The following is a 10,138-nucleotide window of genomic DNA, read 5'->3' on the forward strand; positions in this document are numbered from 1 at the left end:
TTTTATCAGAGATTTTTTTTTTTAATCTCTGGAGACTTTCCCAAACTCTACTGAGTTTCATGTTGTTGGTTTCATCTCACCCTGTGTGTTCTAGCCATTAGTGTCTGGCCCTTCTTTTAGAGCAGACTTTCTCATGAGAGTTTTGGGTGCTAGAAGTAGATATTCTTCAGATTGACTCTTTTTCTAGGGAGATTAGGCAGGAGTCTAAGAATGTAAATAGGCAGGCCCAAGAGAACGCTTTGTGTATGACTGGATCCCAGGGCATCATGGGCTGCATTGGGTGGGGGATGGAGCTTGACCAGAAACCTGGTGAAAGTTCATTCTCCCCTGAAGCCCCACTGGCTCACTGCATAATGAAATGATGGCTCAAAGAGTCTGTCTCCTCCACAGTCAATAAGGCCTCTTGCAGCAGACTGCTCAGGCATACGTGCTCACGTGCTCCCACATCCTATCTGCCGTGCGCTTCCTCTTCTCCCATGGACTCTTCAGACGTTCAATGCCTGAGAAGGCACTTGAGGATCCTTCAGCACCACAGCTGCCAGTGCCCTCCATGACAGTGCTGATATCTGTGCAGGTGTTGCTGTCTGCCCGCCCCCACCCCCGGCCCTTACCCCGTGTCCCCAAAGCTGTGTAGACCAAGGAGCTGTTACAGTCTCAGAAGACCTCAGGCCTCAGTATGTCTAAAACACCGCAGCCTCAGCACAGAAGCAAACAGAATGCTCTTCCTTTCCACTTTCAGTTACCCTAGCATCAGAATCCTCCTTTTTATATCTCCTCCAACGTTGAAAACTGGCTGTTGTAGCTTCAGCTTGTAGCTTCCCTTTCCCTGGGGCCAAGGGCGAGATTGGCTAATGTCTGAGATACCCATTCCCACTCCTGCCACATAAATCCCTTCCAAAGTGACTCTTGCCAACCTTTCTGTGACACACACTCAGGCAGGTCTGAATCCCTGAAATGGGCACCATTTAGGCTGCAGTGGGGGACCCTGTATGCTATTTAAAGAAACAAACAAAAAAAAGAAACAAATCCCAGGAATCTTGAAGCTATTCATCTTGAAGACTATTCATGGAAGCAGGGAAATTAAACATGACATCCTTGAATATATACCCTCCACAGAGCAGCTTGGCCTATTGTTTCCCTCATAATGACAATTTACCTCTGGGAGGTTGAGAGCGGGGCACTCTGCTGGATCAGGTATCGGGGAGGAAATGAGAACAAAGCTATATTGTCAGGAAGCTTGAGGGCTGACACAAACATAGCAGTGCTCCAGAAAATTATTGTTGAAAATGTTTCCTCCATAGCTGCCTGCGGTTGTTCAACCTAATCTTCAGTCAGACTGGACCTGGAGAGGAAAACTACTCCTGTGTGTTACTATTCCATTAAGGAGAGAAACATAAAGACATAAATAAGAAGAGTGGTGTGAGCCATTCCCATTGTTCTGTCTTCCCTTTCTGCTCCCTCTTCGACATCACTTTCCAAGACTCAAGTGTTCTCTTAGCTCTAAGGGCTGTTGTCATTAGGAGAAAATATTGATTTGACTTACATGCCTTTCTTCCTTTTGTGGAACTCCTACCTGCTCACCTGCTCATTTGATTACCTGGGGACCTGATGAGAGTAGAAAATCCCAGAGACAAAACCAGGGCCCAAGATGGAGTGTATAGAATCTTTAGAAGCGAATTGTTGGGCTAGAAAAATTGTCAAGGTGGAATCTAAAATGGGATCTGTCATCAATAAAATCCTTTGGCCCTTCTGCTTCTTTAGATAATCCCATGGATACCCCAAAGTAGATTTAAGTGCCCAACTAAAGGACACGGGGGATTATTGTGGATGTGTGAGGCTCATTGTGAGCAAGATAAAGTTTCTCTAAAGTCTTGATCTGTCAGCACTTCTGGCTGAATTTTTTTGTGGCAGCTGTAAATCAATTCCTTTCTTAAGAGTGCAGGAGAAGCTGTGAAGAATCCTGCAAAAAGTGAAGATGAAATATGGAAGGAGAAAAGGGACAGAACTGTACTAATAAGCTAGCCATGACAGATGGCTTTGGGGATTCATTCATTCGTTCATTTTTCATTCATTTATCCACCCAGTCACTCAACACATATTCACAGAACCGTTTACTGTGTGCTAAGCATTATATTGTTGGGGGCAGATCAGTGAATAAAATAGGAAAGATTGCTGCTTTCTTGGAGCTTTTGCCTGGTAAGGGAGACAGACTAATACGACACAAATTATGTAACTGTAATTGTGGTGAGTGTTAGGAAGCAGAGGCACAGGGTGCTATGAAAGCAAATAACAGGGTGGCGATGGTTCAAAAAAATTTCCATGAGGAAAGCTGAGCCCTGGAGGATTAGCCAGATGAAAGAGAGGGGAGTTTGGGGAAATGACCTAATCAGGAAATAATAGCACGAATGAAAGAAGAGTCAGGTGAAAAAAAAGAATCTCAAAAAAACAGTCATCTGTAAAAAGCAAATGAGCAAAACTCAATGAAGAGAAAGCAAAACAAATAAAGCCAAACCACGGTGGGGCAAATATCTGCTCCAAAAAGCTGCAGTGGCGGCAGGGGAGTGGGTGCAGGGCCTCCTCCATCCATCTGGCTTCCGTCTCTCCCACACTGATAGCAAAAGGCATTTTGTGGAAGCACAAGGTCAAGTCCTCCGCTACTGCATCCCTAAGATGTTACCCTAAGGCAGATAGATGCCATGAATTCTTTGTAAAATTAATATGGTTATCAAATGACAGAATGGCAAAGTTGGAGGTGGGGATAAAACTAAAATTACTGGGCACCCATGATGTGGCAGGTAATGTCTAAGCCCTCCGTGTGTATTTTCTCATTTAACATTCAAATAGACCTCCATGGTGGATAGCACACATTTTATACTCTAAAGAGAACTGCAGTCTGGATAAGGTAAGTCACTTGCTCAGAGAGTTAAGGATGGAGATAAACCAGCTCCAGTTGGTCTAACTCTTACATCTGACCATACTCCCACTCTTCTTTGCAACCTAATTAGAACCCATAGAGCTTGTCTGGTCCCAGCCTGTTCTTTTGTAAGGGGACCTGGAGCTCACAAAGGTTCAGAGACTCATGTAAGGCCTTGGGATTAGAGGCCAGTGTAGGATTAGACCTCTGGTTCCCATTGCTAATCCATACATCTTCCCCATTTCTTGTTGTTTTGTTAAATGTAATAAAAACACACAGTTGAGAATTATCAGGATAGAATGCCAAAACTACACAAAAATTCATCATCATTTTTCTTGAGTTACATCCCTTTTTCCCTGGAAAGCTTCAGTGTCAAAATATGTAGTGGAAACTTCCTATCAAAAAACTAAAAACCCCACTAAATGATATAATTTGTAATGAAGCAATCGTACCTCACTTTTGGATTTTTGGATGTTGAACTCTATTAAAGCAGGACGTGTCTGCATTAAGCAGCTGATTTGTGCACTTTATACAATATTCTTCAACATTCATCTAATAAAATGGAAAGTCTTAAATAAAGTATATTTAATCAATTAGCTTCTCTAATAAAATCTCATATCCAGAATAATATCTTGGCTCATACACTGAATAATGAAACAATACTGTGGAACAGGAAGATAAAAAATGGTAACCATTTGCTCCAACAGAGAGGAATTCTACATTTGTTATTATAGAGTTGCTTCTAATTAGGTTTAACTTTGAACATGTCGCTCACTCTTCTGGCCTTGGATTCTGCCTTGGAGAAATGTAGGGATTAGACCTGATGGTCTGTAAGATTCCTTTTAGATTTGAACTTCAATGAGACAATGGGTCTTGGAGGTATATTTACAACTAGCCCACCCTTTCCTCCTCCACAACCCTCAGCCATCATTCTCATCAGCTGTCCCTTAACTTTTGATTTCCAGCCCTTCCCTACTGGGTCTTAGAAATGCTAAAGGGAACTTCTGACATTTTCAATTCCTGGACCTGAGCGCCCCCTAGGCACACAGAGAAAAATTGTAGCTCTGGGAGAAGACGGTGTCTCACTATGGTCAGCACCAAACCCTTGCACTTCCCTGTATGTACTCTGAGGCAAGAACACTGGGGCAGGGAGGGAGCTAGGAAGGACAAGAGGGAGTGGGTGGCAAGCTCTGTCATCAACCACACATTGCAGGGGCTCTGTGCGGCTGTCCCCCTAACAACAGGTACATTCAGAATGGAAGGAGGTGAGCTAGAGGTGGAGCAGACCCTGCCCCGTGGAAAGAAGTCAGGGGCCACATAGTGAATGTATCAGGCTAAAGAGTAGTTACTGGAAAAATCGTACTGTTCAACTAAATCCATTCGCAGAAAATGATCCAAAGGTTACTAAATAAACATCAATTATTTGTATTGCTTACGCTGCCTTTCTGTTCCTATAAATATCATGCATGCATATCACTGGATTTCATCTTTGTGTATTTACCTTTTTTGCTGCTTTTCTTATTTCTGGTACTGTTTTGTATACATACCTCCCACACTCACAGTCCACATAAATATTACCTTAAACCTTTTGTAATATGGCTAAACCATAGTGAGGCACTTATTGAGAAGAAAATTTATGCCTGTGTATATGTATGTGGTATTAAGTGTTCACTGTGTATGTTTGTGGGTGTGTATGTTTGGGATGTATGTATTATATGTGATAGTATGTGTCTGCTGTGTGTGTGTGTCTTGGTATGTATATGTGGTATATGTTCATGTGTGTGGTATGTTATGTGTATTTGTGTGTATATGTTTGTGGCATATGTATTTGTGTCTGTATGTGTGTACATGGTGTGTGTATGTATGTGAAGGTCTCTGTGTTTGTGTGTGGTGAAGTGTGTGGAGGGTTTTGTGATGGGTGTGGTGTGTATGTGTGTCTCTGTGTGTTTGTATGTGTGGTTTGTAGTGTGTATGTGTCTGTGTGTGTATGTGGTGAATCTCTGTGTGTGGAGGTGTGTGTGGTATGTATGTCTATGTGTGTGTTGTGTACATATGTGTGTACATATGTGTGTATATTTGTGGTGCATATGTTTCTGTGTGTGATATGTGGTGTGTATGTTTGTGTCCCTCCGTGTGTGTATGTTTGTGTTTCTGTGCTTGTGTGTGTGTTCACTCCTGTATGGGGACTTCAGTCCCACAGGTCTTGGTCCTGGGCCCTTCTCTCAGACCTCAGCATTTGTGCCAGAATACAGATACAGAGACTTCCTAGGCACTCACATGGACTGCGGTTTGTGTCCGGAGAGAGTGGAGAAAGCATGTCCTATTGCAGGTGTTTATAAGCCTGCACAGTCGTGTGCCTGGGTGTGTGATATGCCAACTGCTTCTGCAGAGGACAGGTGTCTGCAGTTATCAGCAGAGACAGGACCCTCAGGAAGCAATTACCACAGGCACCAGGCTGCTTGAATTCCTGGGGGTCTGTTTCTCCTCTAAGATCATACTTTCATTCTCTATTAAAAGAAAAAAAAAAGGCAAAAATAAAAATCTCTTGGATGAATCAGTCAGTCATTGTTATTAGGCCCTTCCATCTCGACATCCTCTGATCCTAGAAGCACTCAAATCCACCAAATGGCTTTTCCCCTATATTCTGGCTTCAGTTCTCTGTGGGACTTGCACACACAGCTCCAACTCCGTCCACCACATGGGCACCTCTTTTGTGTCTCTCTCATCATTGTCGGCCTTCTGCCTTCCTGACCTGGATCAGACCCAGAAGGTGAAGAAGACTGAGGCCACAGTATCTAGGTTTAATTCTCTGTTTAAATCCCTGATAATTAATTCCTCTAATGTTCATTGAGTAGGTGTGGCCACATGCTGGGTTAGGCATGCAAGGTACAGTGATGGGTAGAATAATATGGTAGTTAAGAGCGAGGGCTCCAGAATAATATAGAACCTGTTTACCTCCCATCCTCACCTCTTAATCTGTGACCTTTGACAAAGCAACTTCCTTAAGGCTCTGCTGCCTTATTTGTGAAATAAGTACATACCTCACTGGATGGCTGTGAGGTTAACCTGGCATGAAGTACATAGAAGAGTGCCTGGAATGCAATAGTCCACACGTTAGCTCTTGTGTGGACTGGCTCACAGACCTTCATTCCAGCCTCACAGGTAAAGGGAGACGTTGGGAAGCCAAGCACCATGTTTTCTGGATGTCTTTGCAGTCAGAGTTCTAGATGCAAACTGCCTTCCATCATGTAGACACACTCAGCATAAGAAGTGCAAGGCATAATCTGCTCCCTTTTGTGATATGTGAAATAAAATGGAGTCACTTATGTCAAGGGGTCTTAAAATGGAGCTGGGAGGTTATTAAGGAGGTGAACCTTATGCATGTCCTCACTGGGTGGAACCATGAAGGTTTGAACTGAAACCACGAAAATTCCAAGGACTCTATAAGAACACCTGAAAACTGTCATAGTAACAAACTTCTACCTTCCTCTAGTGATAGCCTTAGCATGAAATCATGATTAGCCAAGACTAGCTTCCACCTCCAACTCCAATTAAGACTTTGTAATGCAGACCTCCCATCTTTGCCTTTATTTTGTTTTTATTTATTTATTTTTTGCTTTGAATATCCAGCTTCTAATACTTGTTTCTTTAAAAAAATTTTTAAATAGTTGATTTACAATATTGTGTTAGTTTCAAGTGTACACACAGTGATTCAGTTATATATATATATATATATATATATATATAAATACATATATAAATATATATCTTTTTCAGATTCTTTTCCCTTATAGGTTATTATAAAATACTGAGTATAGTTCCTGGTGCTATACAGAAGGCCCTTGTTGGTTATCTATTTTAGTGTGTATATGTTAATCCCAAACTCCTAATTTATCACCCCTCTCCCTTTCCCCTTTGGTAACCATAAGTTTGATTTCTATGTCTGTTGTTCTAGTTCTGTTTCATATATAAGTTCATTTGTATCTTTTTTTTTTTAGATTCCACATATAAGCAATATCATGTGATATCTGTCTTTGTCTGGCTTACTTCACTTAGTATGATAATCTCTAGGTCATTCCATGTTGCTGCAAATGGCATTATTTCATTCTTTTTTTATGGCTGAATAATAATTCATTGCATATATATGTATACACACACACACACACACACACACACACACACACACACACCCCACACATCTTCTTTATCCTTTCATCTGTCAATGGACATTTAGATTGCTTCCATGTCTTGGCTGTTCTGTTCTATTCTATTCTATTCTGTTCTCCATACTGTTCTCCATAGTGGCTATACCAATTTATATTCCCACCAACAGTGTAGGAGGGTTCCTTTTTCACCACATCCTCTCCAGCATTTATTATTTGTAGACTTTTTGATGATGGCCATTCTGACTGGAGTGAGGTGATACCTCACAGTAGTTTTGATTTGCATTACTAATAATTAGCGATGTTGAGCATCTTTTCATGTGCCTTTTGGCCACCTGTATGTCTTCTTTGGAGAAATGTCTATTTAGATCTTCTGCCCTTCTTTGCCTTTAAAAGCCCCTGAACTTTACTCAGTGTCCCTACTAGGGACACTGGGTTGTTACCAAAATCTGTGTGCCCGAATTGCAATTCTTTGATCCTAAATAATCAAGCTTTTTGCTTGATTATTGTCTCTGAGGTTTATTTACGTTGACCCTCTTTTAGCCGTTTTTGCTGGCAACCAAAGTTGTGGAAATGTGAGGGTTTTCTGCAGTGGTGCTCTGGAGTCCATTTTCCAGCTTCTTGGGCATTGAGAGGCAGGGACTGTAGCAGAGGTAGCTTCAGGATTCTAGCACAGCTCCCGAGGTGCCCCAGAGGTGGTAACTCCCCTGACTGGTCATTTCTGTGTTGTTTTGGAAGCTGTTTCTGGAGCCCCAGCTTAGAATCGGCTCCTTCAACCCTTCTACTAACCTTGCAAGCACATTATTCCTTTATAAACTCCATTTCCAATCATTAAATTAAATCCTATTTAATATAAATAAAGCAATTTCTATTTCATGCCCTGAATTCTGATGGATACAACTATTATTATTTGTATGTGTTATTAATATTAATATATTATTATATTATCTTGTCATAAATAATATATCATTATATATTATGCACATTAATATAGTATTTGTATATATTAAATAATATTAAAATAATAACAGCTACCAAATATTGGTTATACTATAGGTCCAAACGTTTACAGATGTTATCTAATTGCACTGTCCCAGCAAAAGCATACAGTCTTTAAGGGACCCAATCAGGGTGTGAACCTAGATCTTTCTGCCACCTAGATCAGGTGCCTAACCACTGCACCCTACTGTTCCTTCTCTGGTGGAGCTCTTGGTGCAGTGAGGATGGCTACCATGCACTGTAAGAAATGCTGAAAAGAGCTGTGGGCCCAGAGCTGTGAGAGCCCAGAAGAGAAAATGTCTAATTCTGCCTGGGCCTTAGAAGTCCACGATGGTGTCTGTTTTCCACCTTGGCAAGGGGTCACGACCTCTAGATTCCTTAATATGTTGGGGGACCCTGCCTCAAAGATCCAGTGGCCTGTTTCTCAAGTAATAATGACTTAAGAACCCCAAATCTGCTTGTTGGCAAAGGTAACTGTCTGCTCTTGCATCCAGGTGAGTCATTGCAGGCCCTGGGACATTCAGACTCCTTTGTGGGACACATTCTAGCTGGCAGCTGGAGAAGCACATAAGCAGAGTGTTCGGCCAGCCTGGGGCAGATGTGTACACTCACCTTCCGGGCGGCTCTCTCCCTGTTTCACACAAGACTTCTCTGCAGCAACACCTTCTTGCTGGGAATGCCTCAATTTCAGAGACCTTGCCTTATTCAGGTCTGTACCTCTCGCATCGAGCATATTGCAGATCCTCGGAGAATGAACACATGAATAAATGAATGAAGAAACCCCAGCCTGCAGCTAAGCCGGGCTACCTGGAGAGCTGGATTCTTTGCATTCTATTCTCAGCTCTTTTCTGTCCCTGCTTCTGGTTGCCATGGTTCACTCACATGCCTGGCCTTGCAAGGACTGCACTACTCTCATCCTCTTCCCAGCATCTGAAACACTGGGGTTTGACTTTAATTGATGCTTCTTTTTTTTTTTTTTTTTTTTTTTTGCTGTACGCGGGCCTCTCACTGTTGTGGCCTCTCCCGTTGCAGAGCACAGGCTCCGGACGCGCAGGCTCAGTGGCCATGGCTCACGGGCCCAGCCGCTCCGCGGCATGTGGGATCTTCCCGGACCAGGGCACGAACCCGTGTCTCCTGCATCGGCAGGCGGACTCCCAACCACTGCGCCACCAGGAAAGCCCTTGATGCTTCTTTTAATTCCGTGAAATGATCTATATCTTCCTAGGTTGTAATAATTTTCCTTCACTCAATTTAGAAGCTTATGTGCAAAAACAAAAGCTTATGGCTTCCAGTGTGTGTCTGAAAGGTCTCTTGATCCAGAAACAAACAAGACCTTTTTTCAGCTGAAGGACTGATGAGAGTTTCTATCTCTAAGTGGAAGGTTCATCCCAGTAGCCAGTTATAGCTGACCTTTTCTTTTTGGGGGTCTGGGGACCCGGGGCTATACAAATCTTTGCATTTGCATGCTTTACAATTCACAACAGGTTTTTTTATTAAAAAAAAAAAAAAAGCTCCCATTGATCAACATATGCAGAGCAGGTATTATCCCTATTTCAAAAGAGTAGCTTTTGAAGCCAGAGTCACACAGCTTTAAGTGGCAGAGTCAATCCATGACTCTGAATCAGTGCATTTTCCACTTTTCCTTGGAACTAAATCTTTCCCAGAGCTGTGGGTTCCACTGAGTGGGTGGGGGCCAGGCACAGGGAGTCTGACTTCCTGGCTCTCGCCTCCCTCGTTTCCAGGATTCACTATCATCCCTTAATTTTCAGGTTTTGGGTCTTGTAAAATGTTATGAATTAGACAATTAGAAGCCTAATCCTGGAACACATTTTCAAATTCCTAGCCTTTGGGTAATTGGATCCTCTGCCTTCACATTCAGCCAACACCCACGACCACACCTTCAGCAGAGCCCTGGGTAGGGGTGCAGGGAACTGCAGGAGATTCTGGTCCCAGAACAACTTTTAAATGATGTCAGACAAAGACCGCCACAGACACACACTTCAAATAGTCTTAGGTCACAAGCACCTGAAATACCATGGTATTTTATAGGGGGCACAAAAAG

General features: G+C 42.6%; 1 long non-coding RNA gene across 2 annotated transcripts in view; it reads right to left on the reverse strand.

Annotated features, from left to right (window-relative positions):
* The window catches only part of LOC114898259, a 53,029-nt gene extending 43,217 nt beyond the window's left edge, over positions 1-9,812 (reverse strand). For both annotated transcript variants that reach the window (XR_003794311.1, XR_003794310.1), the window contains exon 1: positions 8,689-9,812. This is a non-coding gene — a long non-coding RNA (uncharacterized LOC114898259). The remainder of the gene's footprint in view (positions 1-8,688) is intronic.
* Between the last annotated feature and the right edge of the window lie 326 nt (positions 9,813-10,138).

This window comes from Monodon monoceros, unplaced genomic scaffold, assembly GCF_005190385.1.
Source record: "Monodon monoceros isolate NGI ecotype Baffin Bay Population unplaced genomic scaffold, NGI_Narwhal_1 Super_Scaffold_18, whole genome shotgun sequence".
In the NCBI taxonomy this organism is placed as follows: Eukaryota; Metazoa; Chordata; class Mammalia; order Artiodactyla; family Monodontidae; genus Monodon; species Monodon monoceros.